This window comes from Eumetopias jubatus, unplaced genomic scaffold, assembly GCF_037043125.1.
Source record: "Eumetopias jubatus isolate StellerSeaLion01/CBP00866 unplaced genomic scaffold, mEumJub1_p1.0 scaffold_11, whole genome shotgun sequence".
Taxonomy (NCBI): Eukaryota; Metazoa; Chordata; class Mammalia; order Carnivora; family Otariidae; genus Eumetopias; species Eumetopias jubatus.
Genome location: NW_028274817.1, coordinates 117,474,043 through 117,480,727, shown reverse-complemented (window position 1 = coordinate 117,480,727; position 6,685 = coordinate 117,474,043). Strand labels below are relative to the sequence as shown.

The 6,685-nt window shown below is 41.7% G+C and overlaps 1 pseudogene; it reads right to left on the bottom strand.

The window, feature by feature from the left end:
- Nucleotides 1-5,288: 5,288 nt before the first annotated feature.
- LOC114218086 (ER membrane protein complex subunit 2 pseudogene) lies at nt 5,289-6,180 on the bottom strand (annotated as a pseudogene).
- Between the last annotated feature and the right edge of the window lie 505 nt (nt 6,181-6,685).

Sequence of the window (6,685 nt, the reverse complement as noted above, 5' to 3'; positions counted from 1 at the left end):
CAAGCTCTTTGTCAATGTCATATATCCAAATATTTGAAAACCTTGGTAAATAACAACCATAAGATTTAGAACGAATTTGCAGTGTAGTTGAATGTGGATTTGTTGTTACGTGAGAGAGAGTGGTTTCCAGCAGACAGGAATTGCCTTTGAAAAACTATTCCAGCACAGAATAGCACTGGGTATGCTGGAGGACCCCAAGCCCACATCCTGTCGTTGAAGGGCATAGCAGAGGGTCAACCAGAGCGCATCTCTGGCTGTGGTATAATTTCCTCTCATGTTCTAATCTTTCCACCCCCATTTAAATGTAATTTTTTTTTTCTCTTGTATTGATTTCAATTTTAAAATTCTAGGCTCAGGGAAAAAATTAGAAGAGTGATATATTCATTCTTTTTAAAGATGTTAAAGTGACAGAAAAAGTCTTAGCATTCCGATTTACGAAGTTCAAGGTACCGCCTGCGTGATAGATAACAAATCTATTTGCTGGGTTGGAAAGGGGCCGCGCATGACAGCCAGAGAGAGTAGATGAATTGCATGATAATTTTCTTTGTCCTTATTTAGCAAATGCTGTGGGCATAATTTTCTTCTCCGTTCAGCTTAAGAGTGACCATGACAATGGATGACACCAATTTAGAAGCAAGACCATCCTTAAATATGTTCTCCATATGTCTGCCTCTATGAAAGTGACAGTGACAGTACATGACCCCTCCCTAGAGGTGGGACCATTCTTAATTGTTCCCTTTATTCTTCCACCTGCACACTCCAGCAGGAGCCTGGGTCGTGCCACGTGGGCATTTTTGGATAACCATCACAGTTAGCTCCTAAAAACTTTTAAATCTGCATGTCCATTCTATCCAGCCAGCAAGGGTACAGGATGACCTTCACTTTAAAAATGGTCTTCCCTGGGGCTCCTGGGTGGCTCAGTCAGTTGAGCGTCTGCCTTTGGCTCAGGTCATGATCTCAGGTGTCCTGGGACTGAGCCCCACCTCAGGCTCCTCGCTCAGAGGGGAGCCTGCTTCTCCCTCTCCCTCTTCCCCTCCCCTGCTCGTGCTCTCTTTATCTGTCTCTGTCTGTCTCTCAAATAAATAAATAAAATCTTAAAAAAATAAATAAATAAAATGGTCTTCCCTTGTGGCCAAGGATTAAGAAACCTGTCAGAGTCCCCTGGAGAAGTTCATGACTCGAGGGTAGACATTTTAACAGTTTTGTCAATGAACAGACCAAAAATTTTCTCCCTACCATTTCCCCTACCTGTCGTATTTAAGGCTTCCTGGGTTAATGCCCCTCTCTATTGTAGTCTGTACTCCATGCATCCCACAAGTCTCTGGGCTCTCCTGAGATTTGTGCACATGTAATTGGCACATTTTCAAACCAACAGAATTAACTATATAGACACAAACCCACTCTACTGTCCTTTGTTTCTGTACAAGACAGAGTTTTTACAGGACTTTCTCTTCTTCATTTGAGAGTGAAGCCTGGTATAAAAGCATGCAGGCGATTTGATCATTTAGACAAGTGATTTCCCCATTTTTTTCAGATCTCGCTCAAAATTCTTTAACACCTCTCCACTGCCTATGAGGGAAAACCTAACCTTTTAGCCTGGACTTAGCAGCTTCTGTGCTCTGGCTTCTGAATCATTTCCCCCAACCTGTCCCTTTACATGTTACAAGCCAGCCATACTCATTGAGAGTCATACCCTCAAAATGCAGTGCTTTCTCCCTTCTTTGCACCTTCACACATACCATTTCCCAAAGTGACTTCCCAGATTTGTGTGCCTGGGAGAGCAATAACTTTCCTCACTGTTTTTCAGTCATGGATGAATTCTTTAGAAAATAACTCTAGTGCTTAGTTCAAATTGAATTATTTTAATATTCTTATGAACAAGTTTGATTTTTTAAAAAGATGTTATTTATCTGAGAGAGAGAGAGCACGAGTGGGGAGGGGCAGAGGGAGAGGGAGAAGCAGGCTCCCCGCTGAGTGGGGAGCCGGATGCGGAGCTCGATCCCAGGACCCTGAGATCATGACCTGAGCCAAAGGCAGACGGAGCTCGATCCCAGGACCCTGAGATCATGACCTGAGCCAAAGGCAGACGCTTAACCGACTAAGCCACCCAGGCGCCCCTGAGCAAGTTTAATTTTTGTATTTCTGAATATATCTGTCTTTTGCAAACCACATCCCATCACTTTTAGAGAAGGAAGAGGGCTATCATTCCAAAATTGCTGCTGTTTGGTGTGATTTGACATATCTCACTCATTTAGCACAATCAGAAAAAAAAATTAAAAAGAAAATTAGCAAGCTAGTTTCTTTCAAAAACAATCACCATCCCCAATGGGGACATCATGTGTACGTGCCTAGCAGGCACCTGCTCTGTGCTGTGTGCTCAGTGATGGTGGTGGTTATTATGTGCTTCCTCTTTTAGGAAAGGCTGCCTTATTAACTCACCTCACACAAAGGCATCTGGAGATGACACTACAAGAGGAAATAAGATGGCTTGCCAAATGCTTCCCTCCATTTAAGTACAGTCCATGAGATTTCCTGACCATCATAAACAAAGAGGTGTTTGCAGCTTTAGGAACTCAGAGGATATGCTACTGTCGGGGAGGAAGAATTTCCTCTGCTCTTCTAGGTCCTTCTTCCTAGACTAAGAATCAAATTGACATGAGACAGATCAACAGGAGAAATTTAATTTTATGCTTACAAGGAATGCACACAGCCGTGAAATTCCAAAGACAGACGGAATGAAGTATGTATGTCATCCTGAATTAAGGAGAAGGAAGTAGGCATCTGGGACTTCAAGGGGAAGGAATGCAGTTTACAGGATGAAGAGTAAATGTTTGATAAGCAAATGTTTGCTGGGCCACTCAGAAACAATGGGACATAGAGAACTTTGATCAAAAAGGTCTTGCTAGCTTCATCCCTATCGTGCGTAGTTCATATCACAGTGTAGTTATGGCAACGGCTGTCTTCCTGGAGCAGGTCCTCTATCTCAACTCTTTTCAGGCAGTTGAGAGGGAGGTAAAGAGCTCTTCCTGAATCTGCTTGCATTTAACTCAAAATAACCTTCATGCCAAAGTGGCCCATGTTGGGGCAGCTTGCCCTTGGCCCCTACACCACCCATGAGACACAGACCAAAAAAGACATAGTTCTGTCCCACCTTTGCTCACTCCATCTGGTATTGCTATGTAATGGCTGCTTCTCTACTTCTCTTTTTTTCCATAAAACGCAGGCTCTACACGTACCCCAAAAGCCTTCAGATTGACTGTTCCAGGACTAGCCAGCTAATTTGCAGGTTTAATCACACAACTGCACTCCTACGCTGCCCCTTCTCTCCTGGGTGCTGTGAGTCCCCACCCCCAGCTGAATCACTCAGCCACAATCCCGTTAATTGCCTCCACCTGGCTGATTTTCTTGGGGCAGGCTGCCTTTGTCAAGCAGTAGGCGACGTGTATTTCTGCCATAGCATTTGAGTATCCATGGTACAAATCAACTCTTCCGATTTTTCAGGCATGAATTAAAGTAACAGCTTTCTGCATTATAATAACAGCAAAACCCGAATTAACTGCAAATCTCAATAAACAAGTGTTGGAAGCCAACCTCCGTGCTTCAGAACCAAAATATAATACGAAGATGGAGTCTGGGATAAAGAGGAACAATCGCTTTGTTGCTTTGCCAGGCAAAGGAGGCTGCAGCAGGCAGTGGCCTTCAAAAACTGCGAGCCTTCCAGGAGGAAGGGGCTGGGGTGTTTTACAGGGAAATACGGGGTCTAGCCGGTTTCGACAGGGATTGTATATGTGTTGCCAGCCTCCTTAGTTGTTTTCAGGGTGGTACCTGAAACAGAAGGCTAAGAAGGGAGGAGGGGAGGTTTGTGGAAGTGAAGAAAAAGGTTACTTTAAAAACTGAGCTTCACTGAAGCATTAGTGCAGCCATTTTGATTTTTGGTCCACTGTATGCTTTGAAGCAGTTTCACAAGTATATTTTTATTTAATTTTTATCCAGCTCAGGATGAACTTAAGAAAATCATTCTGTTTTCAATCTTTAGTTTTCATGCTTTTGTAAGCACCATACATTCATTCAACTAGGTGTTTGTTTTGGCAATTAAGTCTTGTAGTACAGGTTCATAATTATTATTTTTTATTTTTTTATTTTTTTAGATTTTATTTATTTGACAGAGAGAGCACAAGTAGGCAGAGCAACAGACAGAGGGAGAGGGAGAAGCAGGCTCCCTGCCGAGCGGGGAGCCCAACGCGGGGCTCGATCCCAGGACCCTGGGATCATGACCTGAGCCGAAGGTAGACACTTGATGCCTGAACCATCTAGGTGCCGCTGGGTTCATAATTATGATCACAGCTATTCACAGACTAGACCTCCAGGAGTTGATAAAGGGGACACAGAAAATCGGACCTTCTTGGTGTAGATTGGCTGGCTGTTGAACAAACCCCTGTCTTCTGCCTCTTGAGCACCCACATTTCCCAGCTGCCCTTTGAAGTTTGGTGTGGCCATGTGACTATATCCTAACCAATGAAATGCATACAGAAGTGAAGTGGATGAATTCCAAGCCTGGTCTGTTACAATCCTCCAAGTACCATCCTTTGAATTCTTTCCTATTACCCATGACCTTGGAGGCCATATGTTGAAAATGGCAGAGCCACAAGTTAGAAGAAAACAAGGTAACCAGAATTGGCACTTGGAGGAATGTCACCCACCTGTCAGAAACACCCCTTTTGGACCTTGCATGAAAGAGAAAGAAATTTCCAGTTTTTCTAAGCCACTGAGATTTGAGATGTATATGTTGTAGCATAGTTTTACCTCAAGTAGTAAAGATTTATCCTGTGCATTTAAAAATAAAGTGTTATGTTTCCCCCTAATAACGGTAATATATTTTCATTGTCTACTATTGGAGAATACTCCGCACTGACCCATTATGGTACCTGAAAGATGCATTTATTTATTTATTTATTTATTTTTTAATCTTCAAATGCAAGTTTAATAAATCAGATGATTTATTTATGGGATTTCTACATCAGGTTATGGTTTAACAGAAGCTATATATGTGTGATATGAAGAGAATGATGTACAATCAATATGAATCTTGTTAAATCTCTCTTCCGTGGACTTTCTCCATCTTCCTGCTTAGCAATACAAGGCATTTTTAGGTTTATATAAACATTCTTTACAATTGCCCTCTTAACAAAAAATTAGTATATAAATAGCACTAGGCATTTAGTAAATAAGTCACAGGCCAGTAAGTTCAATTGTGCAGTTGTGAAATGTAATGTGAATGAGTTTGAAACCTTAAGACGGGGTGATCTGCAGTGTTTCCAACATGTCTTCGACTGCCTTAAGAGAATATTTGGTTTCTTTCTTACTTTGACCTGCAAACTGATAAGCTCTGTTTATTTGACTACCAGCCCAACTAGCATATTTCATGTTGTCCTTTTTTGTTTTTGCACTTGCTTTTGGATTAGAAGCAATATGACTTGCCGACATGTAAAGCCCAAACAAAACTCTCATATTTCTGTTGTTCAGTTTCAGTGCCTGAGCAAAATACTTTCTTGAAAGTTCGAGGTTTCCAAGTCCACCTTGGGTATATTTAACTTCAGCATACTGCTAACAGTATAAGTGGTTGTGTGGGTTAGTCATCATTAGCTCCTCTAAAAAGGCTGCTTTAGCATAGTCATGTTCACTGATACAAAGTTCTGCAAGTTCATGCCAAGCTTCTTGGTCCCCAACAAATTGTTCCAGATACTCATTCACTTCCTGAATGACCTCCACATTTTCCCCCTGGGCTTTTCGAACGGCAACCTTACACTTTCTTGCAGCAGTGTTAGTTGGATCTTCTTATAAAATTCTATCATATAGTTGTATAGCATCATCATATCTTTCCATGGCTTCAAGTCTCATGCCAGTTAGTCTCTGGACTCTGTGACTGCCAGGGAACTGTCTTCTCAACTCCTGAAGACGAAACAATGCCAAGTCATCTCGACCATAGTCTAGGGCTGCAATCATCACTTGCTCATATATGATCTAAATATCATCTCCAAGCTTAGAAGCATATTCATTAATTAATTCCTCTCCAACTTCCACAATTTGCTCAGTGTTTTGTGAGTTTTCTTCTCTCCATTTTCTCATTTTATCTCACATTTCTTCCCAAGTGACATCGTAAAGCCCTGAGATCTTCGCCATCTTCTCAGAACCTGGAGGCAGAGCTGAAAGATGGTTTTAGAAATAAATCTCTGATAATAATTCTGTTAGTCGGTCATAACATCCTTTCTTTTTCCTGAACATGGAAGGTAAAAACAAAAAAAACCAAACCCCTCCCCCAAAAAGACCCCCTCAATTAAGATGCATTATTCTAGTTAATGTTTTAGCAATGAGTGATAAAGTTTATTCTAATAAATAAACTAACTCACGGTGAATTAAGCAATCTTGGGAATAGTAACTTTCTCAGGCCCCCAAGACATGATGCAGGATTTCAGTGACATTTCCACTTTACAACTAAGATACAACTTAGGCTCTGCTCGAAATTCTCTCGACGTACGTCAGTACATGCAGAAATGGAAACTCTCATGCCGTTGAGACTGGATGCATTAAATTCTTGTTTCTAGGACACAAATATATGGAATGTCCATGCAATGCTATGCCCAGCTTTCCATTCAGTGTCACACTCTGTCAGACAACTTGAGGTGTG